Source organism: Armigeres subalbatus, chromosome 1, assembly GCF_024139115.2.
Source record: "Armigeres subalbatus isolate Guangzhou_Male chromosome 1, GZ_Asu_2, whole genome shotgun sequence".
Taxonomy (NCBI): Eukaryota; Metazoa; Arthropoda; class Insecta; order Diptera; family Culicidae; genus Armigeres; species Armigeres subalbatus.
Genome location: NC_085139.1, coordinates 210,449,936 through 210,474,175, shown reverse-complemented (window position 1 = coordinate 210,474,175; position 24,240 = coordinate 210,449,936).

Below are 24,240 nucleotides of genomic sequence, written 5' to 3'. Positions count from 1 at the left end.
AAGACGCTATCAGCGTTTGAAATCTATCCTAATTTTTGTGACAGTCTCGAATTTGGAAATTTCCGTTTTAAACCCTGTATCTGAGTCTTCCCCTTAGACGAAGTTTACGTCAAAAAATCTGTAGCAAACATCATTACTGACGCCATACAATTTTTTTTCAGTCATAATGCCAATCAATTGTTTGCAAGGTCTCCTTCCGATACTTGCTTAGGATTCAACAACCGACGTTAGCGTTGCGCTTTGAATAAAGTTCATCTCGGAACCGATTTCTTTTTCAATCAACAGGAAAAATACAAAATTAGTCTCGCGGGAAAATTTCATGTTGTGCCGACAACATCTAAATCGTTGCAAACGCCACATTGCTGTAAGCGGTACCATTGCTGTACCATTGCTGTAGCAATCTTCCGATGACAGCCTATGCTCGGACCGGCACTAATGCTATGATTCCGCTACCGATGCCAAACAATTATGCTTTGTTATATGAAGAAAGTTCGTCTAATATCAACATTCTCAATCACTAAAATCATATAACTCCGAATTACGCTAGAAAATTTCACCGAAGAATTTTCCAGTTCCTAACGGTTGCACTTTCGGAAAATTATGTCAACTTAACTTTCCTCCCAAATATAATGATGGTCCTGAAAAGAACCGATTAATTGTCACTTATGTGCCTTATCAGCAGCCACTGGGCTGCGCGACCGCCATCCGATGATTCGGCTCAACGAACGCCGTCGATTGCCAGCTGCTTCCACGACCGCCACCACCACCAACCGAAAAAATTTCATCCGCACCACCCGCTGAGACAGCCGTTGTCACTGGGACCGCTTCTTGACGCCCTGGTCCGCTCGCCGTGACATCCAGAATGAAAATGACGCGAGCACGCGAAACACAGGACTTTTTATACACAGGGAAAACGAAGCAGTGGATCAAAAGGCCCGTACCTTACTGCAATCTGATGTCCGTGTTGGGGATTTATGAATGGAATTAAATTTTTCCCCCTGTTTGGAAAGTAACAACATTTTCAATAGTTTAACGTTGATAATCAATAGTATCAATAGAATTGGCAAATTGCTGGAGAGTTTCTGAATCGATTGATAAGCAAATGTCGAAAATCCATCGAAAGATAAAGACGCTATTAGCGTTTGAAATCTATCCTAATTTCGTGACGGTCTCGAATTTGGAAATTTCGGTTTTACACCCTGTATCTGAGTCTTCCCCTTAGACGTAGTTTACGTCAAAAGGTAAACATTAATCGATTCGAAACAAACCAAACCAAATATGGGTCGTTCATAAACTCTTTGCTTAAATCATCTTGTTTATAAAATCATGTGATCGATTATTGTTGTTTCTTTTTTATGGATTCAGGATGATGACAGTTCGGTAAATTTTCTGTTTTAGTCCTAATTACAAGGTTGCCTCAAGTGATTCCTTCACTTAAGACCAAGGTATGTAAAACAACAACATTGCCACAGACAACAACATTGTCCTCTCTTGTAAATATCGGGACAAACTCAACTCGCAACAAGCGTTTGCCTCAAACTGCATCAGAATAGGACAATGATTGCTTGCCGCGTATTCAGAGAAGTAGTCGGTTTTTGATGATGTTTTTGGTTAAATAAGTATCAGTTATCAATGCTTAAACATAAGCATAACCATCTGTCATCGTAATTTGTATTTTACCTCTAAAATATACAAGTTATTGTATTTTGAAAAGTTCACAAAAATTACCTCCCCATGATTGTTGAAGATAAAATGAAACACAACATTGTCTTTATCCTCTGCAGATGAGGACAAAGGCTTATCGCTATTCTCTTTTGTTGCTTGTTTTTTGCATTTTTCAGTGTTTCTATTTAGCTTGAAGTGGCACCTGCCCATTTTATCCCCTACCCCATATTATGTCTATGCTCCAACTTGTCTACATAATATCAACTATAATGTGTTTAAGCACACTCTGTGGTTTAAGTTATATCGAGATTTACATATATGAACCGGTGCCAGCGAAAGTGGTACATGTTACATTGAGTAAATTTTTCAGGAGACGCATTTTCCCAAAAACATCGAACAATAAATTCATGATATGGAAATGCTAATATCATTTTCCAAACTCGGACGTACATGTTCATGATAGCATTAGAGGCGAAAGTATAGAATTGATAGTTCCGTTAGGATACGGCAGGCATGAAGAATGTTTTTATAGAAGTCGATTTGAAAGCGAGCGGAGGGCAATATTTGTGATGGCACATATCACACGACCTTCCTTCTGCCAAGCTCCCGTATGAAGGGGGAGGGAAGAATATCAGTGTGGAAGCTGATATATCTCCACTGGCAAAAGGAAGGTGGTTTGACTTGCTCATATGCCATCGCGTGCGGAAGGATTTTCTATCGACGAGTACTGTCTCCGAATTTTTAATATGACATCAGCATTTAGTCGAATAGGATTTTTATTGCACAGTTCTGTTTTCTCATTGCGTCCGTCTCGTCGCAACCAACTTGGCTGCCTCGGAGAGAACAAAGCAGAGAAAGGCACTGCTGCTGTACCGTCGACCAATAACAGCTGAGTTGATGGATGCCCCACCAAGGGTAGTACACTAAATTAATGATTTCGTGTTACTTCTACGTGAAGTTAAACGATTTACAATGATATGGAAATGCTAATATCATCTTCCAAACTTGGACGTGTTCATGATAGAATTAGAGGCGAAAGTATAGAATTAATAGTTCCGTTAGGATTGCCCTCCGCTCGCTTTCAAATCGACTTCTATAAAAAACATTCTTCATGCTGCCGTATCCTAACGGAACTATCAATTTATACTTTCGCCTCTAATGCTATCATGAACATGTACGTCCGAGTTTGGAAGATGATATTAGCATTTCCATATCATTGTAAATCGTTTAACTTCACGTAGAAGTAACACACACGAAATCATTAATTTAGAATAAATTCATATTTGCAATTTTCTGCAACTTAACTGCACCAACATGTTATGACTGATGTGCCTAAAGATCGTAGTGAAAAATAAGCGAAGTTTCTTGACAAATTTCATATTTATTGGAACAATTTGCACATATACCACTATTTATGGGAACAAAATAAAACAGAAACCGAAAATAGTTGACAGTAAAAGTGGTACATGTGCATTTTTAAAATCATTCTTAACGGCATATCCATATATATCATGAAATTCAAAATAGGATTGAAATCTGCTGCGAAAATATCCATATTACCGAATTTTCTTTTAAATAAGCCGATGTTAGTAGGAGGAACTGCACATGTACCACTTTTCATTGCAACGAAATGGCCGTTGTGATATATACCAGAAAATAAAATGTGCATTTCTCCAGATTTAGTTGCCAAAAATAACTTGTTTGTTATTCCCTTACTGGAACTTGGCAAATAGAAGCCGTTGGTGTAAAAAACTCAAAGTTGACAAAAATGGTTTTTGTACCACTTTCGCTGGAAGCAGTTCATATGTTGTCAATGCAATCATCAAATCCAATACAATTGTTATTTTGATTTTTGATTAAAAGATAATGGAGCATGCGCAATGCTATGTAGAGATTCAAATGAGCAGCAGATGCCCCAAACTTACATTAATATCTGAGCCTTAGGTTACAAAATTGTATTTAAAAGTTTTTTTTTAATCGGCTCTGTAACGCCCGACAGCATTTGAGCCTATCAAATGAACGAATAAATAACAAAAAAAGAGTATGTTACTATTGTATTCAATCATGTCTGTGTCAAATGTCTCGAAAGCCAGAAAAGGTTATCTGCGGAAATTTTCTGCCTATATAATGTTGAAAACAATGGCGAAAAGTATAAAAACAACCTATTTTGAAGTTACTCGCAAATTCGTTTGCGGACGAGTGCGGATGATCTTTAACTTGCAATAGAAAGACGAAAGGCTATATTTTCATGTGCATGCAATCTTGTAGCGGAATACGAGGGAGTACTTCTACTTTTTTAATAATGAAGTTTGTTAAAAATTTCAAAAACTCCATGTTATTTTTGTTTACGAAAAAATACCATAATGTTAAATATAATTCATTTCAACTCATGGAGGTCTCAGGGCAGTGCATAAATGATGTTTTGTGTACTATAAACCTAACATTATATGTGTTGTTTAGATTTGCCACCAAATTAACATGATTTTTGATAGGTTGTCATTAATACAAATAAGGAACAAACGTGAAAATTTCAATGACACATAATGAAGATAATATTAAAGAATATTCTTAAAATGTAATACCATGCAAAAGTTCAAACAACGAGAATGGGTTTTTGGCCAGCCATTTGTTCTAGCTACCCCATCGTGCAACGGCGTCTTAACAAAACCGTTTCCACAACTATGATGACGTTGAAAGCAAAATCATTCGCTGCACACTGCGGTGTTCCAGAAGCGTTTAAATTCTCAGATCATTGGGCTCATAATTTCAAGGCTAGGTATGGCATTCGGAAACTGAAAATTTGTGGGGAAGTGCTTTCAAGTGACTCAGGGAGTATTGAGGGTTTCCTAGAGCAGTTTCATGACACAGTACAGGGACGAGAGCTTACCGCTCAAATGATTTACAATGCTGATGAGTACGGGTTATTTTTTGAAATGCTTCCTTCAGAAACACTTGTTGGTCTCAGTGAGAACAATGCGCCAGGCCGTAAAGTTATCAAATAGCGCATAACTTTTATGCCCTGCTCCAACGTGACTGGTGACCATAAGCTGCGAATGGTTGTGATTGGAAAACCCCGCAACCCTAGAGCATTTAAACGTGTTAAGGTACCTGTCTCATACTTTTCCTCAAAAAATGCTTGGATGCAACGGGACATATTTCATACTTGGTTCCATGGAGATTTTGTTCCATCGGTACGAAAATTTGCGGCTGAGAAAGGCATTCCACCGAAAGCAATACTTTTGTTGGATAATTGCTCCGCGCATCACTTGAATGATGAATTGAAAAGTGATGACGGATTGAGCACTGTCTACTTTTTGCCTCCAAACGTCACAGCCATGATCCAGCCCATGGATCAAAATGTCATGCAAAACTGTAAGCTTCGTTATCGTGAAAAACTTATGCTTCACGTCATGGTTCGTAGCGACGAAAACAACATCGATGGTTGTAGGACAAAAGGTCGAAGGTCAAAAGGTCGAAGGACAAAAGGTCGAAAGGACAAAAGGTCGAAGGGTCAAAAGGTCGAAGGGACAAAAGGTCGAAACAAAAAAACTGCGTCAAAAGGTCGAAGGTCAAAAGGTCGAAAGGACAAAAGGTCGAAGGGTCAAAATGTCAAAACAAAAAAACTGCGTCAAAAGGTCAAAGGACGAAAGGTCTTTCTTTTTTCTTCCTTTTTTCTTATATCTTCTTCCTTTTTCCTTCTTACTTCATATGCTTCCTTCCTTAAATTATTTTTCCTCCTTACTTCTTTCTTTCTTCTTCCTACCATATTTCATCTTCTTTATTTCTAACTTCTTTCTTTTTTCTTTTTTTCTTCCTTCTTTCCTTCATCTTTCTTCCTTCTTTCCACATTTTTTCTTCCTTATTTTTTCCTTCTTTCTTCCTACTTGCTTTCTTCTTTCTTCTTTTAACTTCTTTTTTTCTCCTTTCTTCCTTATTTCTTCTCTCTTTCTTCTTTCTCTCTCCCTCTGTTTTCTCCTTTTTGTTTCCTGTTTTCATTTTTTTTTCTTTTTACTTTCTTCTTTTTTTCCTTCTTTACTCTTTCTTTTTACTTCTCTCTTCCTTTTTTCTTTTTTCTTCCATTCATCCTTTTTTCTCCCTTTCTACTTCTATTCTTCCGTTTTCTTCTTTCATTTTTTCTTTTTTTCTTTTTTCCTTCTTTCTTTTTTCATCCTTCGTTCCTTCTTTCTTTCTTCTTTCTTTCTTTGTTCTTCCTTCTTCCTTTCTTCGTTTTTCTTCTTTTTTTCTTCCGTCTTTATTCCTTCTTGGCACCTCCTTTCTTACTAGTTTTTTCCTTCTTTTTTCCTTCTTTCTTCCTTCTTTCGCTCTTCTGTTTTCCTCCTTTCTTCTTTATTTCTTCTCTCTTCCTTATTTTCCCCTTCTTTATTTCTTCTTCCTTCTTGTTTCCTATTTTTCTCCCTACTTTCTTTTTTTCTTTCTTTTTTCTTTTCTTTCTTCCTTCTTTATTCCTTCTTTCTTCCTTCTTTCTTCCTTCTTTCTTCTTTCTTTCATCCTTCTTTCATCCTTCTTTCATTTTTTTTTCCTACTTCATTATTCCTTCTTCCTCTTTTCCTTCTTTCAACCTTCTTTCTTTCTTCTTTTCTCCTTTCTTCCTTATTTATCTCTTCTTTGTTCCTTATTTCTTCCATCTTTCTTCTTTATTTCGTTTTCTTCCTTCTTTCTTCCTTATTTCTCTCTTCTTTGTTCCTCATTTCTTTCATCTTTCTTCTCTTTTCCTGTTACTTGCTTCCTCCTTCTTTCTTTTGTTTTTCTTCATTGTGTATTGTCTCCTTCTTCTTCCTTCCTTCCTTCTTCTATTTTCCATTTTCTTTCTTCCAGATTCCTTCTTCCTTCTTTTTTCCTTCTTCCATCTTCTTCTTCTTTCTCTCTTTGTTCTTTTTTCCTCTTCTGTTCTTTTTCTTTATTACTATATATGTTTTCTCCTTTCTTCTTTTTCACTTCTTATTTACATCTCACATCTCACTCTCACTTGCTTCTCTGCTCCTCAATTGTTACTGTTTACTTCTTATTTCTTCCTTTCACCTTCCCACTTCTAACGTTTCACTTTTCACTTCTCACTTCTCATTTATCTATGCTCACTACTTCTATCTTGCATCTCACTTGTCACTACTCACAACTTCCATCTTATTTCTTGTCTTTTTGTTCTTTCGACCTTTTGACCTTCGACGTTATGACACATATTCGACCTTTTGTCCCTTCGACCTTTTGTCCATTCGACCTTTTGTCCTTTCGACCTTTTGACCCTTCGACCTTTTGTCCTTTCGACCTTTTGTCCTTCGACCTTTTGTCCTTCGACCTTTTGACCTTCGACCTTTTGACCTTCGACCTTTTGACACAGATTCACATCGATCAATGCTTGAAGCAAATCTCTTTGAAAGATGTTTGTTTCTGGATTCATGAGGCCTGGACTGAAGTGCAAAATACAGTGATCCAACAGTCTTGGAAGAAAATAGGCATACTCCTGGGAGATAGTCTTGTCCATGAAGATGATGTTCCCCTCTCGCATTTGGTCAATGTTGAGAAACATGAAGACTCTATTCTGCCGAATTTTTCTGAAGAGAGATATGCCAGCAAAGCGTTCTCAGACGAAGATATTTTGAGCATGGTGTTGGATGATCAGGCAGCGACAGAAGAAGAACAGGTCACAGTTCACAGCTCAACATTTCGGAACTTTCAAACGATTTGGAATCATCAGGCCCGATATCTATTTATTATTATTTATTCAGACTAAGGCCGAAGTGGCCTGTGCGGTATATAAGAGTCTTCTCCATTCGGCTCGGTCCATGGCTACACGTCGCCAACCACGCAGTCTACGGAGGGTCCGCAAGTCATCTTCCACCTGATCGATCCACCTTGCCCGCTGCGCACCTCGCCTTCTTGTGCCCGTCGGATCGTTGTCGAGAACCATTTTCACCGGGTTACTGTCCGACATTCTGGCTACGTGCCCGGCCCATCGCAGTCGTCCGATTTTCGCGGTGTGAACGATGGATGGTTCTCCCAACAGCTGATGCAATTCGTGGTTCATTCGCCTCCTCCACGTACCGTCCGCCATCTGCACCCCACCATAGATGGTACGCAGCACTTTCCTTTCGAAAACTCCAAGTGCGCGTTGGTCCTCCACGAGCATCGTCCAGGTCTCGTGTCCGTAGAGGACTACCGGTCTAATTAGCGTTTTGTAGATTGTCAGTTTGGTACGGCGGCGAACTCTATTCGATCGGAGCGTCTTGCGGAGCAGGGACGGGAACGGTTGACATTTCTTTTTATCATTAAATCTGCCCCGAAGTAAAAGAAAAACAAAAACACGGCAGCCGCAGCAGCAGCCACGACCAAGCAGACGACAGTCACCTTATGATTTTTTTATTTTCTCTCCCACAATTAATGTTTCTGTACACTCATTTTACGACGTATGACCGTTTTTGGTGATAAATGATTATTTCTCTACTCCTTGCTCATTTTAGAGACTAGAACTAATGAATTAGTACCAACGGCTAGCATTCTTTCTAGGCTTTGCGCCACAGGCAATTAAACTCGAATCTGTTCTGTTTGCGCTGCGCACGAACCGAAACAAGAAATCTGCTGACTGCACCGACGGCTCGACTCTCACGCAGCAGCAGGCAGGAACATACAAACAGTTTGCCTCATCGGTAAAAAAATGTCACAATGAGGCGTACATTTTTTTTGGAAAACTGTTTCGGTTTGTGCGGTGCGTGAAATTTGATCGGATAAAATGTAAACATTCGCATAATCACAGTGTTTTACTGTACATTTCCCAACACTGTTGCGGAGTCCAAAGTACGTACGATTTCCAGCCACTATGCGTCTCCGAATTTCTCTGCTGGTGTCATTTTCGGCAGTCACCAGTGAGCCCAAGTACACAAATTCTTCTACCACCTCGATTTCGTCACCACCGATGCAAACTCGCGGTGGGTGGCTCACATTGTCTTCTCTTGAACCTCTTCCTATCATGTACTTCGTCTTCGACGTGTTGATGGCTAGTCCGATCCGCTTAGCTTCCCTCTTCAGTCTGATGTAGGCTTCCTCCATCTTCTCAAAGTTACGTGCCATAATATCTATGTCGTCGGCGAAACCAAATAGCTGGACGGACTTATTGAAAATTGTACCACTCGTGTTAATCCCTGCTCTTCGTATTACACCTTCCAAAGCGATGTTGAATAGCAAACACGAAAGACCATCACCTTGCCGTAACCCTCTGCGGGTTTCGAAGGGACTCGAGAATGCCCTGAAACTCGAACTACGCACATCACCCGATCCATCGTCGCTTTGATCAACCGTGTCAGTTTATCCGGAAAACCGTGTTCGTGCATTAGCTGCCATAGCTGGTCCCGATCGATTGTATCATATGCGGCTTTGAAGTCGATGAATAGATGATGTGTGGGCACGTTGTATTCGCGGCATTTCTGCAGTACTTGGCGAATGGCAAACACCTGGTCCGTGGTGGAGCGTTCGCCCATAAAACCCGCCTGGTACTGCCCCACGAACTCCCTTGCAGTTGGTGCTAGTCGACGGCATAAAATTTGGGAGAGTACCTTGTAGGCGGCGTTCAGCAATGTGATTGCGCGGTAGTTGCTACAATCCAGCTTATCGCCCTTTTGTAGATGGGACACACGACACCTTCCATCCACTCCTGCGGCAAAACTTCCTCCTCCCAAATCTTGGTAATGACCCAGTGCAGCGCTCTAGCCAGTGCCTCACCACCGTGTTTAAATAGCTCTCCTGGTAGTTGGTCAACCCCAGGGGCTTTGTTGTTCTTGAGCCGGCCAATCTCCTCCTGGATTTCCTGGAGATCCGGAGCCGGTAGAATTATGTCCTGCGCGCGTTCTCCCAGGTTCATCACCATACCACCATCATCGTCTGCCACATCGCCATTCAGGTGTTCTTCGTAGTGCTGCCGCCACCTTTGGATCACCTCACGCTCGTTCGTAAGAAGGTTCCCGTTTATGTCCTTACACATATCGGGCTGTGGCACGTGGCCCTTACGTGAACGGTTTAACTTCTCATAGAACTTTCGTGTGTTATTAGCGCGGTACAGTTGCTCCGTTTCTTCACGGTCTCGATCTTCCTGCTGGCGCTTTTTCCTCCGGAAAATCGAGTTTTGTCTGTTCCGCGCCTGTTTATATCGTGCCTCGTTCGCCCTCGTGCGGTGTTGCAGCAATCTCGCCCATGCTGCATTCTTCTCTTCCACTAACTGCTCACATTCGCCGTCATACCAGTCGTTTCTCTGATCCGAGGGCACCGTGCCAAGTGCAGCGGTTGCGGTGCTACCAATGGCGGATCGAATATCTCTCCAGCCATCTTCAAGAGATGCTGCGCCTAGCTGCTCTTCCGTTGGAAGTGCCACTTCCAGCTGCTGCGCGTATTCTTGGGCTAGTCTACCATCTTGTAGCCGCCCAATGTTAAGCCGCGGCGTCCGACTTCGACGCGTGTTGTACACCGTCGAGAGTTTTGAGCGCATGCATACTGCAACGAGGTAGTGGTCGGATTCAATATTCGCACTGCGGTAAGTGCGGACGTTCGTGATGTCGGAGAAGAATTTACCGTCGATAAGAACGTGGTCGATTTGGTTTTCCGTTTCTTGGTTAGGTGATCTCCATGTGGCCTTGTGGATATTTTTGCGGGGAAAGAAGGTGCTTCGGACTACCATTCCGCGGGAGGCTGCGAAGTTTATGCATCGTTGGCCGTTGTCATTCGATACGGTGTGCAGACTATCCGGTCCGATGACCGGTCTATACATTTCCTCCTTCCTACCTGTGCGTTCATGTCACCGATGACGATTTTAACGTCCCGCAGTGGGCATCCATCGTATGTCTGCTCCAGCTGTGCGTAGAACGCTTCTTTCTCGTCGTCGGGTCTCCCTTCGTGTAGGCAGTGCACGTTGATGATGCTATAGTCGAAGAAACTGCCTTTCATCCTTAGCTTGCGCATCCTTGCGTTGATTGGCTGCCACCCAATCACGCGTTGGCGCATCTTGCCCAGCACTATGAAGCCGGTTCCCAGCTCGTTGGTGGTGCCACAGCTTTGGTAGAAGGTAGCCGCTCGATGCCCGCTTTTCCACACTTTCTGTCCTGTCCAGCAAATCTCCTGCAGCGCCACGACGTCGAAGTTGCGGGGATGTAATTCATCGTAGATCATCCTGTCGCAACCTGCGAAACCTAGCGACTTGCAATTCCATGTTCCAAGCTTCCAATCGTGATCCTGTATTCGTCGCCTAGGTCTTTGCCGATTATATCGAGTCGCATTATCTCTTATATTGTTCGTAATGATTGGTTTTCTAGGCGGCTTATTGGGCCTGCGCAAACCTCCTGTCTCGTCGGAGGGCCGTCGTGTCAGGGCTGTTTAGCGTCCCACCTAACACCAGGACTTGGGCTTGTGCGCTTTAAGCGGCACACGGTCGCTTTGGTGGAGCCTACTTGCGGATACATGCAGCTTTTTATAGAGGTTTAACAGGGCCCACTGTCAAACCCCACCACATCCTAGGCAAGCCCCACAACTCGCAGATGGCCTGGGGAGGGATCGTCAAGCCCTTGGACATAGTCCCTGCTGCCCCCAGGCCCGATATCTTCTACGCCTTTTGAATCATCAAGAATAATCAACCACATCGAAACTGTGCGGATGCTAGACAAAATTGTTGATTGGGGTGATTCTTCTGACCTCTCCATGGATGATGTTCTTTTCTTGCGACGGATTAGGGAGCTTGCTTTGAAGAAATCGGTGGAAGGTTAATGTATGGAGGATACTAAAACTTAACCACGACATTTTTCTTCATCTTTCCTTCTTTTTCCTTTTTTTTATTATTTTATTCATACGCTGAAATCTAAAACCGTTTTATATTAAAATATTACTGGAAGAAATATTATCCAAAAAATAAAAAATGCTTTTCATTCACATCCTGCCCTTTTTTCATAAACATGTGCGCCGATTGAAATTTTGTTGGCAGCGTCGTGATAGAACATTTTTAGCCAGCGATGGCGGCGTGCCGGCGTCACGCCGTTGGTTTTCGTCGGCGGCGGCGCGGCGGCGTGGGCTTATTTTATGCATTAGAAATTATTCAAACTTTTTCCAGGAATTCATCCAAAAAATCTTCTAAGAATCCCTCTGGAAACTCTGCCAGGAACTCCTCCGGAAGTACCCTCAGGAATTCCTCCGGAGGCTCCTTCAGGAGTTTCTCCGGAAATTCCTCCAGGAAATTCGTCCGGAAGTTCCATCAGGAGTTTCTCCGGAAGTTCTTTCATGATTTTCTCCGTAAGTTCCTCCAGCAATTCCTTCGGAAGTTCATCCAAGAATTCCTCTGGAAATACCTCATGAGGTCCCTCCGGAAGTTCTTCCAGTTTTCCTCCCGGAAGTTTTTCCTTGAGTTCCTCTGGAAGTTCCCCAAAAGTTCCTCCAAGAATTCCTCCAGAAGTTCCTCTAGGAATTCTTCCGTAAGTTCCCCCAGCATTTTTTTTAAAGTCCTCCGGGTTTTTTTCCAGAAGGTCCTTTCGGAATTCTTCCCCAAGTTCGCCCACCATTTTTTTCCGGGAGTTCTCTCGGGAATTCCTAGAGGTTCCTCCGGAAGGTCCTCCAGAAATTCCTCCAGGATTTCTTCCAGAAGTTTCTCCTGTAACTCCTCCGAAAGTTCCTCCTGAAGTTTCTTTGGAGGTTCCTTCAAGAAGCTCCTTTAGAAGCTCCTCAGGGAATTCCTCCGCAAGTTCCCCCAGCATTTTTCCGGAAATTCTTTCAGAGGTTTTTCCGGGAATTCCTCCAGAAGTTCCTTCAGAAAAAAATTCTCGAGGAATTGCTTCGAAAGTACCTCCAGTAATTTCTCCGTGAATTCCCCAGCAATTTTTTCGAAAGTTCCCCAGGCATTCCTCCTGGAATCGTTTCGGAAGTTGCTCCGAAATTTCTTTTAGCAGTACATACGGAAGATCATCCGGAAATTCCTCCAGAACTTATCTGGAAATCCGGGAATTCCTTTGAAAGATTCTCCACTAATTCCTCCGAAGTTTTTTCGGGAATTTTCCCGGAGTTTCCCGGAGAAATTCTTTCAGATGTACATTAAGAATTTTTCGGGAAGTTCTTTCAGGATTTTTTCGGGAATTTACTACTAGAATGTCTTTGAATTACCACAGTAATTCTTCAAGAAATTCATTCCAAAATTTACATGGGAATTCTTTTAGAAATTTTTCGACAACTCTTCATAAATTTCATCAGTATTTCTAAAAAAAAATCTCCTGGGAATTCCTCCTGAAACTTTTTTTGGGCATTTTTCAGAAATTCCCCAGAAACGTTTCCCATATTACTTTGAGAGCACTCCAGAAATTTACTCTTAATTCTTTTCGAAATTCACAAGAGATTCCTCTGATCTACGCCTACCGGAAATTCCTCCAGTAACTCATATAGAAATTCCATTACGAATTCTTCCAGAAAATTCCTCCAGAAATTCTTTTAGAATTTGCCCCAGAATTCATCCAAAAATTTCCCAGGGAAATTCAGGAATTTTATAGTAGTTCCTTAAGAAATTTCCTCGAAAATTCTTGAAGATTCAATTATTCCGCAAGAATTTTGTTCAGTTTCCTGCAAAAACATTGGAATTTCACTTGTCATAAGACGAGTAAGACGATCTCTCTTGACTCGTCGAGTCAAGTACGAGACACTGAAGACGACCTTACTGTTGAGGTCGAAATACGTATCTGTTAAGGTACAATTAAGTGGTGGAATTAAATGGGATTGTACAAACTCGTATTATGACAAGTGAAGACATTCCACTTAAAAGCTCAAAATAATTTTCTCAACAATTGGAATTTCTCCAAGAATCCGACGAAAAAAAAAGCAAGCATTAGACTGGAATCCGGTAAGAGATCGCAGCAGACACTCAGGAAAATCGACACATACTTTATGGCAAAAATCCATGTATTTCGAAATATGCATATCATGCGTCGGCACATACTAATTTACATACAAATTCACACATGGATTCTATGACCCACATGGATAGTATGTGTGAACACTCATGCAATGTATGTGGGCGCATGGAATATATGAGTCGAAAATATGGATTCCATTTCGCTACCCCCATTGCAAAAATCCATGTGCAAACTTATGAATATAATGCGGAGTTTTTTGTGAGTGGAGGCAGGTCTAGGGGATCGTGGCAACGAAATCTCAACAAAGACCAGGAGGAATTCTAGAAGAAATTCCAAAAAGAGTTTCTGGAGAAATTCCAGAAAAAAAAAGTAGAAGAATTATTAAAGCAAGTTTTTTTTCCCTTGTTAGGAATTGTACTTTCAAACGAAATTTCAAGGAAATTCTTAAATAACTTCAGACTGAAATCTATATATATATACAAAAACCAATCTATGTATGTATGTTCGCTCACACTTAAATCATTTCACAGATTTCGGTGAATTTTGCTTCAATTCACCGAAATCTCAACAGCAGAATTGTTCGGTAATTATTTCACCGAATTTTCTGCGATTTTTCCTTTGTTCAACTGTCAAAACCACCGAAAATCTGTAAAAATATTCACCGAACAGTTCTGCTGTTGAGATTTCGGTGAAATTTCACAGAAATCTGCGATTTATTTTAAGAACTACTTCTGAATCACTTGGCCGATTTCAACCAAATTTGGTACACACATTCTCCATCCTCGGGGGAAGTTAACAAAGGGGTGGGATGGTCATTTGAAAAAAGGGGAGGGATGGTGGGAGGGGTTTTGTTCAGAAAACGAACAATTCTGTGTAACTTTCAACTCCCAGGGCCGATTTCAACCAAATTTTGTACACATATTCACTACTTGGAGGCGATCATATGGGAGGGGATTTGGGAAAGGGGGAGAGGTCTGGAGGGAGGGGTTTTGTTCAGAAAACGGGCAATTCAAAGTAAATTATAAACCCCTGTACCGGTTTCAATCAAATTCGATACACACATTCTATATCATAAGGAAAAGATAACAAAGGGGATGGAATGGTCATTGGGAAAAAGGGAGGGTATAGGGGGAGGTGTTGTCTTTGGAAAACGAGCAACTCAGTGTAACTCCCAACCCCCAGGACCGATTTCAATCAAATTTTGTACACATATTCACTATGAGGAGGCGACCGTATGAGAGGGTAATTTGGACAAGGGGGCAGGGTTTAGAGGTGTGCGCCGCCGCGCCACGCCGCCGCCGGCAGTTTTTGGCACGCCGCCGCCGCCGAAATTTTTGCATCGTTTAAAAATTGTCACGCCGCTTATCTATAATTTTCCACGCCGATACAAATTTGAAGATGTCCGCAGAATTTTGGAAGTGGAAGTGGAAATTCTGAACATTCAATGGATTTCCTGTATAATTTCCTGATCCATCACGTTGAAACACCAGAGATTTTTCCGTGAAGATACCAATGATTTCCATGTAAATCCCATACAATTTCTACTTGAATTTTTGAAAATCACTTTAGAAAGAATTTACCATTGAAATTAATTTATGAATGGAAAAGAGGCGTTCAGCAGAAAGCCATATGGAAGGAGATCACAAGGCTGAAAGTTGTTTCGCCGAATATGTCGTTTAACCGAAAAGACTATTTGGTAGAAGCCTATCCGAGCAAAGATTGAGAGCAAATCGATAACTTATTTCAATGTTGTGAAATAATGGATTATTATTACTTAACTTGATATCTTTTTGGTCGTTTTAACGGTTGAGTAACAAAACGTATAGCAGAAAAGTCTTACTGTGACATCAAATCGAAAGCTATTCCTGCTGTCATTGAGAGCAAATAGAAAACTAATTTTGATATTGGTTTCCGATAACAAAACAAGTACACAGTTTGATGTCATATCATGCAGTTTAGTAATCTACAGCAAAATTAGATCAAAATATGTAATCAATAATGATTATTCATATTTGAAAACAAATTATGAATCAATTTTAAGTCAAAATCAAAATATGTTTTATATATGCACTCATTACATTTTCAGACTTTGCTAGGATATCTAGCATAGAATGTCATTTGGTCGGATAGTTTCTTTGGCTGAAAGAAATGGTTAGATGAATAGCTTAATAGGCCGAAATAGTCATTTGGTCGAAAGGGCCATTTGACCGAAATGAACATTCGATCGAAAGTTCGGCTGAATCGGTCATTTTGGATATTTTCAACACATTAACGGGAGAATCTTTTGAATTTCGTCAGAAAATTCTTCAAGTTTTTCAAGAATATTCATTTGGAAATTATTTTCAGAGTTTTCACGGGAAGTTGTTCAATATTTCCTTAGGAAAATATTCAGAATATGCACGGAAAGTTCTGTTGAAAATTTTTCGAAATTTACACTTCCTCAATCTAGATCATTTAAGATGGTTAGTTTTTTTTATTCTTTATTAGATTGCTTTTTTTTTGCAGGGAGAAGTTCATCACTAGACGGCTAGATTGGCAAAGCCAACTTTAAAACAGATTTTTTTTGCAATATCCGCGGGAGACTGTAGAATTTTCACGAGAAAAACTCCGGCATTTCCAATTCTTCAAAGTTTCTGCAGAAGATGGTTCAAAATGTAGATTTCAACGAAAAATTCTTTGGAAAATTGCTCGGAATTTTCAAGAAATGTTTTTGGATTACTTCAAAACATTCTTTCTATTTTCGATAAGAAATTCTTGGGAAATTCCATTGACGGAAGGCGACAGACGGGTAATTTGGCACAGAAAGCCGTTTGTCCTAACAGGTCGTCTGGCCGAAAGCATCGTTGGCCGAAAATGCTGTTTGGTCGAAAAGGTTTTTGACAGAATGGGCCATTCAGCGGAAAATGTCATTTGACCATTGAACAAAATTTCGTAGCCTCTCTACTTTTAAGTCGATACTGGCTTTTAGGCCAAAAGTAATCTAGCCGAGTACCATTAGCAGAACTAAGCGTTTAACGGTAACTGTTATCTGGTCGAAACAGGTTTGACAGAAAATGTAGTTGAGTCGTAAGCGACGTACAGGAACATTTGGCCGGATTTTGACCGTAACAGTTTGTCCTAACAGGCTGAAAAAGTCAGTACATTCAAAGTTAATTGCCTATATGCCGGGTATTAAGCCACCCGGAGTGGAAATTAATTACTATGTCTGAAACTTGATTATGCATATGTACAACATGTGATAGATTTAGTTCGGAAAAGGTATTGGAGGGTAACCGCCCCTTCGGTGGGGTTTGGGGTGGGGTCGTGGGATCAAACCCCACCGAAGGGGCGGTTACCCTCCAATACCTTTTCCGAACTAAATCTATCACATGTTGTACATATGCATAATCAAGTTTCAGACACTGAAAAAGTCATTTGACTGAATACCCAACAAACAATTAGGGCTGAATAAGCTAGTTTTTTATTGTAGAAGACCATTTTTGGTTGAATAAGTGCTCTATCAGCTCACAATGTTTATTACAAAAAATGCCGGTTGATTGTCATTTGGGAAAAAGAGCCATTTGGCCCAAAAATGTCCTGTCTGCAAGACAACCTTCTTCAAAAAGTGTCGTTTGACGGAATTGAATATAAAAACAAGTTCGGCCGAATAGGTCATTTGACAGAAATTGCCATTTGGCCGGAAGGGTATTTTGCAGAAAGGATATTTTCGTGTCAAATGACCATTCCTACCACACGGCATTTTCGGTCTAATGATTTATTTGGTTAAATGATTTTTTCGGCCTAATTACCAGTTCGGCCGAATGTTCCTTTTGGCTGTATGTCGCTTTCGACCAAACTACATTTTTTGTCAAACCATTTTCGACCTGATAATAGTTGCGGATAAACGTTAAGTTCAGCTTAATAGAATTTGATTAGATGACCTATTCGGCCAAACGACCTGTTAGGGTAAACGATTTTTTCGGCCAAATTATCAGTTCGGCCGCTTGACGCTTTCGGCCAACTGAATTTCCCAAGAATGTCTTATGGACAATACACTAGTCGTTCGATAACTGCAACATGTTTTCGTTTTAGTTAGCGAATGCAGTTCTAAACGTTCTAAACGTCCAACTATTGTCACGTCCGACAACTTCAGATGCAATATAAGTGCATTTGATTGTTCAGCGCAATGCAGCTATCATCGAATTTAAAATCGTTTCGAAGTTTAGCGGTCCGATAACTACAAAACTGATGTAACTATTAAATTGCAGTTAGAAAGCATTGCAGTTGAATTAGTTTCAGTTGTCAAACATCTAATATACAAAGAATTTCCTAAAATTCCTTAAAAATTCCGAACAATTTTCCGTTTAAATGCAAAGATTTTTCATATCATTCATATTCATATTCATATCAATCATTCGCGGAAATTCTATTAAAGTTCTTGTCAAATTCCGGAGACTAATTATTTTAGTCTGAGCAAGCCAACGTTAAAACACCCATTCTATCAGTCGCACTTTCCTACAATTATGAAGTAAATTTCGAAGAATACTCAACAGAAACTCGACAAGAACTTTCCGTGTATATTCCGAGGATTTTCCTGTAGAAATTTAGAACAATTTCTCGTGAAAATTCTGACGAGTTTCTCATGACGATTTTTTGCTGAAAGCCTTTCTTGGTAATTCCATAGATTTGTCTAAACTTCAGAGTAGTTCCTGAGGAAAATTACAATTAATTGCATATTATGCGGCAACTCGAAAACCTTTTTTTGTTGAATATCTTGGCTGTGCATATGCACAGCACATGTTTCAAAATGGACAAATTGATATGAAATTTGCGAAAAAGAATCCACGTGTCTTAGAGGGACTGGAACTCTCAACCTCCTACTCTCTAGATAGGCGTGATAACCCCTACACAACAAGACCACTTAAAGGTCACATTTGCGGAAAAGCCATCAGAGTACAAACCTCCATCGCGGTTAGTTTTTTTTGCAAATTGAATATCTTTCGGATGCTTGATTTGTCCTAAATAATTTCCAAATAAATATTTAGGAAAAAGGCAAAAAAATTAAGGGACGTGATAAAAAAACGCCACGCCGATGCACGCCGCCGCCGCCGGCGGCTAAAATGGCTATCGGCGTGACGCCGAAAACGCCGCCGACCAAAATTCTGACAAACGCCGCCGCCGATGAATATTGGACCGGCGCACACCTCTAGCAGGGTTCTGAAGGGAGAGGTATTGTTCAGAAAACGGGAAATTTAGTAGAACTTCTGAACCCCTGTACCGATTACCGATCGTGATTAAATGTTGACACACTATGTGTATGATTAATGATTAACGATCGATATGATTAATGATTAGGCCGTTAAAAATATTTAATCAACATTTTGTTCTATTGGTCTCCAGAAGATCAAGGGGGGGGGGGTATGATAATATAAAATAAATGAAAAAAAAACTAAAAAACTCCTCGGATTTGTTAAAGAATGTTTTGAAAATTCTCAAAATTAACCGAATTTTATTTTGTTGCCCCCTCAAAATATTAATTTGGGCAAAAAAATCCGAGGGGAGGGAAAAACAGAATAGTTTTTGAATATTTGTATCGGCCTTAATGATTATTAATGATCAAATTGAATGATTTGCACAGTGATCAATAATCGAGTAACCTTCATCCCAAATTTTAAAAGGTATAAAAATTTTATGATTAAAGCAACTAAAAAAATGGAATGACTTCAACACTTTTCTTTCCGAATAAAAATGCTTTCACAGAAATATGACTTTATGTGAATGAATTCTTAGAATAAATCCTTAGAATTGTCACACACACACACACTTTCACTCCAACATTACTCACAACATGCTGAAGAAACAAGAAATACTGCGGCGTGCATTGTAAATTTTTCAATAAGAAAATTATTTTGAGCTTTTTAGTGGAATGTTTTCACCTGTCATAAGACGAGTTTATACAATCCCATTGAATTCCACCACTTAATTGTATCTTGACAGATACGTATTTCGACCTCAAAAGTAAGGCCGTCTTCAGTGTCTCGTACTTGACTCGACTTCAGTATAAACTACTGTATAAACTCGTCTTATGACAGGGGAAATTTTTCAAGCAAACAAAGATCATGAGAAAAATACACGGTCGAACATTCTAAGGGTGAAAATGTTTCGAAAACTGCCATAGCATTATTTGGTATTCTCAGCTCAGGGTAGGTGATTGTAAGGCCAAAGCCACGAAGCAACTCATAAGCAGGATCAGAAGCAGCATTCCGAAAATCGATGTGGTAGAACCGTACAGCAATCATGTTATACCAGCAAGACTAAGCTGCGCCGCACGGTGAACCACCACTTTTCATTCCAATTTTTTAGTTGCCACCCGTTAAAAGCAAGGTATGCAATGATCCAATGTTCCAGCATAACTTCTGTACTCCTTGCCCGATTTCAACCAAATTTGGAACAAACATTCTTTTTCTTAAGAAGGCGAAGATGATAGGGATGATATTTAGAAAACGGGAAGGTTGTGGAGGGACTGGCATTGTTCAGCTCTCAATCACCTCAGTGTAACTTCTGATCTCCCCTTAGCCGATTTCAGTCAAATTTGGAACACACATTCTTCATATTAAGGAGACTACGATAGTGGATTAAGGATGGAAAAGGGGAGGGTGTGGGGGAGTTGTATTGTTTAGCTATCGATCAACTCAACACTTCATCGAAATCATTGTTTGCCCAGTGAAAAGCAATGATTAATGTGTTTCCTTCTGGATGGCATCGGTGGATGTTTTTCCTTCTTTTGAAATAGACGTTTGCCCGGAATAAGGTGATTTTGGGTTTGATTCCTTTTTTAATATTAGTCAATTGTTTCAAATGAAATCTACCTTCTTTTAATCAAATGATGAAGTATCAATAAGGAAATACAATTATCCTTTTGACCAATTGGTTTGTTCATTTTCCGATTGTGAAAAAAATAATGGCAACTCCGAGCAAGGCCGGGTACAAACAGCTAGTACAATATGAATTCTAGAAAGAATTTCTAAAGAAACAATTTCTAAAATTCTTACCACATTTCTGAAGGATTAAATTAAATTAAATTATTTCGTCAAGCAAACACTGTTGGCCTACTTAAGACATTTTCCCACGACGTTTTTTGCACTTGGTTAATTAGAAATTAGCTCCATGCCAGTTGTAAGTAGGTTGCCGTCGAATAATTTCGATTTATAGAGTTAATCGTAAATGATGGTAAATACTGTATAATTGTAAGTATATAATTTTCAAATGAACTTGGGTGAAAATATGTATTTCCATCAGGAAATACCATTCATGATAAGCTTGAATGCTCTTTTGAAAAAATGTGCCATCGGTGTAGTGAAAAATATTCGACGGCGTGGTATATTTCCATATGGAGGCACACCGGATCATTTTTAGGGCGGCGGCGGCGTGTAAAAATCAACGGTGGCGGCGACGTGGCGCGGCGGCGTACACGTCTATAGAAAACCATAAATACACAAATCCCAAGTGAAAAAACCGCTCATCTAGACTAAAACATGTAAAAACACATAGAGTGACAAAATCGGGTCGAAAACGTGATAAAATCGGGGGTAGACAAAATCGGGGAGTGACAAAATCGGGTCAATACTGTAATTAATATGCATTTCCACGTCACCTCGGTTTGTCGAGCTGAGTCGATCTGGGTCTCCGAGCCTTCTATCAAAAGTGGAGTTATCCTATAACCTTCCGGTCACGGTGTGTCTATGGGGTAGTATTATTTTTCAAAAATCAGTATCTCTGAAACACCCACCACGTGAAAGTATATGCTCTCCTCTTTCATATGGTGGGTAAACTAAAATGTTCTATCGGGGGATTTAGAACAATTTTTATTTTTGACACTATTTTTGGTGCAAACTCCATAGAAATCTCAAATGATAGCCGACTTAACCCCCCCAAAAATGTATGGAAAAATGACCCCCGGTAGAACATTTTAAAAATGCACCTACGTGAAAGAGGAAAACCTATACTTTCGTGTAGTGAGTGTTTTGTAGATACTGATTTTTTGAAAATAAGCCTCTTCGGACAAACACACCATGAACATTGTACGAGAAAGGCAAAGCGTACAAATTAAACACTGCTTGGAAGGTGTACCTGTAAATGTCAAATTAGGTCTTACAAATTTTATACACTTAATTATTATTTTTGTTAAAATAGGGGAAAACGGAAAATTATCATTCATATAGAAACTGTACTAAAATATATCTCGGTTCAGGTGCCATTTTAAGTTGAAGTTAATAACAAAAATTTATTATGACAATTTATCAATAAAAAATATGTTTAATTTTGTAGTAGGGGAACTGCTACTTGATTTCATCTTATGGCTCCGATGTTCATCCCATCAATCGACTATTTTGAACTAGCTTTATGTACCCGGCCTTGCTCGGAGTTGCCAGTTTGGTTTGCAGTTTTCTTTTAAAATCGGAAAATGATAAAACCAATTAGTCAACAGGGTAATTGTGTTTACTTATTCATACTTTATCATTTGATTAAAAGAAGGCTTTTGGAAACATTAACTGATTTTGAAGAAGGGAGTTTGAATAGCCTTATTCCGGGCAAACGTCTATTTCTAAAGAAGGGAAAACATCCACCGATGTCTTATTCCGGGCAAACGCATATTTTTAAGGAAGGGTTAACACCCACCATTGCCTTATTCCGGGAAAATGCCTACTTTTAAAGGAGAAATCACATCCACCATCCAGAAGGAAACACATTATTAATTGCTTTTCACTGAGCAAACTATGATTCCGATGAAGGGTAACAATTATCATTGCTTTATACCCTGCAAATGCATGCTTTCTATGAAAGATTTTTCTGATGCCGTTCAGTATTATCCCAAATTCACTTCATGTCGAATGACCTTAGGCCAAATAGTGTTATGTTAATGGCCTGCTTCATTCAGGGATATGTCATTTCCCAGAAATGTTATTGTCGAGGATTTGCCATTTTTGAGGAATTGCTTTCGGAGCATTGTACAATGTCAAAGAACCTCGGATGAACTAAATAAGAAGGATTTTAAATTAAGTCGTTTTCTAAACAATACCAGAACCCCAACATCCTCCGCATTTCAAAAACTCCTCCAAGCCTCTCTAAAATAGTTTCATTTGGGTAAACAATACGCGTTTAAATATTTGGTTTGAATTCACCCATGCGATAAAAAGGTATATTAAACTGTTCGTTTGATAAATATATTCTCTCTCGTTCAGCTATGACAATCCTACCCAGTCTGATTTGGTGAACATCGAAAATGGGTTCAGAAGTTATGCTGAATAGATCGCCAACTAAACAATACCTCTCTCTCACAACCTCCCCATTTTAAACGGACCTACCAATATCCACTAAAATCGTTTCCTTAGGACAGACAATATTTGATACAAATTTGGTTCAAAACGGTCATGGGGCTCAAGACTTACATTGAGTTGATCGATTGCTAAACAATACCCCTCCCCACATACCATCTCTTATTTCCCAAGAGCATGCTTAACCTCCCTATCGTCGTCTCCTTAAGATAAAGAATGTGTGTTCCAAATTTGGTTGATATCGGCTAAGGGGTTTAGAAGTTACACTGAGTTGATCGATAACTTAGCAATTGCCCTCCCCCTTTTCCAAAAAGCATCCCTAACCCCCCTATCGTCGTCTCCTTAAGATAAAGAATGGGTGTTCCAAATTTGGTTGAGATTGGCCAATGGGTTCAGAAGGTACACTGAGTTGATCGATGACTAAGCAATACCCCTCCCCCTTTTCCGAACAGCATCCATAACCCCCCTATCGTCGTCTCCTTAAGATAAAGAATGTGTGTCCCAAATTTGGTTGAAATCTGTCAAGGGGTTCAGAAGGTACAATGAGCTGATGAATGACTAAGCAATATCCTTCCCCCCACACCCTCCCCTTTTTTCGAACAACATCCATCCCCCCTATCGTCGTCTCCTTAAGATAAAGAATGAGTGTCCCAAATTTGGTTGAGATCGGCCAAGGGGTTCAGAAGGTACACTGAGTTGATCGATGACTAAGCAATACCCCTCCCCCACACCCTCCCCCTTTACCGAACAGCATCCATAAGTCCCCTATCGTCGTCTCCTTAAGATAAAGAATGAGTGTCCCAAATTTGGTTGAGATCGGCCAAGGGGTTCAGAAGGTACACTGAGTTGATCGATGACCAAGCAATACCCCTCCCCCACACCCTCCCCCTTTCCCAAACATCATCCATAACCCCCCTATCGTCGTCTCCTTAAGATAAAGAATGTGTGTCCCAAATTTGGTTGAGATCGGCCAAGGGGTTCAGAAGGTACACTGAGTTGATGGATGACTAATACCCCTCTCCCAACACCTTCCCCCTTTTCCGAACAGCATCCATAACCCCCTATCGTCGTCTCCTTAAGATAAAGAATGAGTGTTCCAAATTTGGTTGAGATCGGCCAAGGGGTTCAGAAAGTACACTGAGTTGATCGATGACTAAGCAATACCCCTCCCTCCACACCCTCCCCCTTTTCCAAACAGCATCCCCCTATCGTCGTCTCCTTAAGATAAAGAATGTGTGTTCCAAATTTGGTTAAAATCGGTCAATGCGTTCCGAAGTTATGCTGGAACATACATACAAACATTGAGTTTTATATATATATAGATGATTTATTTGTGCGGAAAAAATATCTCCAGTAGGGGGTGGAGTGGGGGCGTCGCAGAT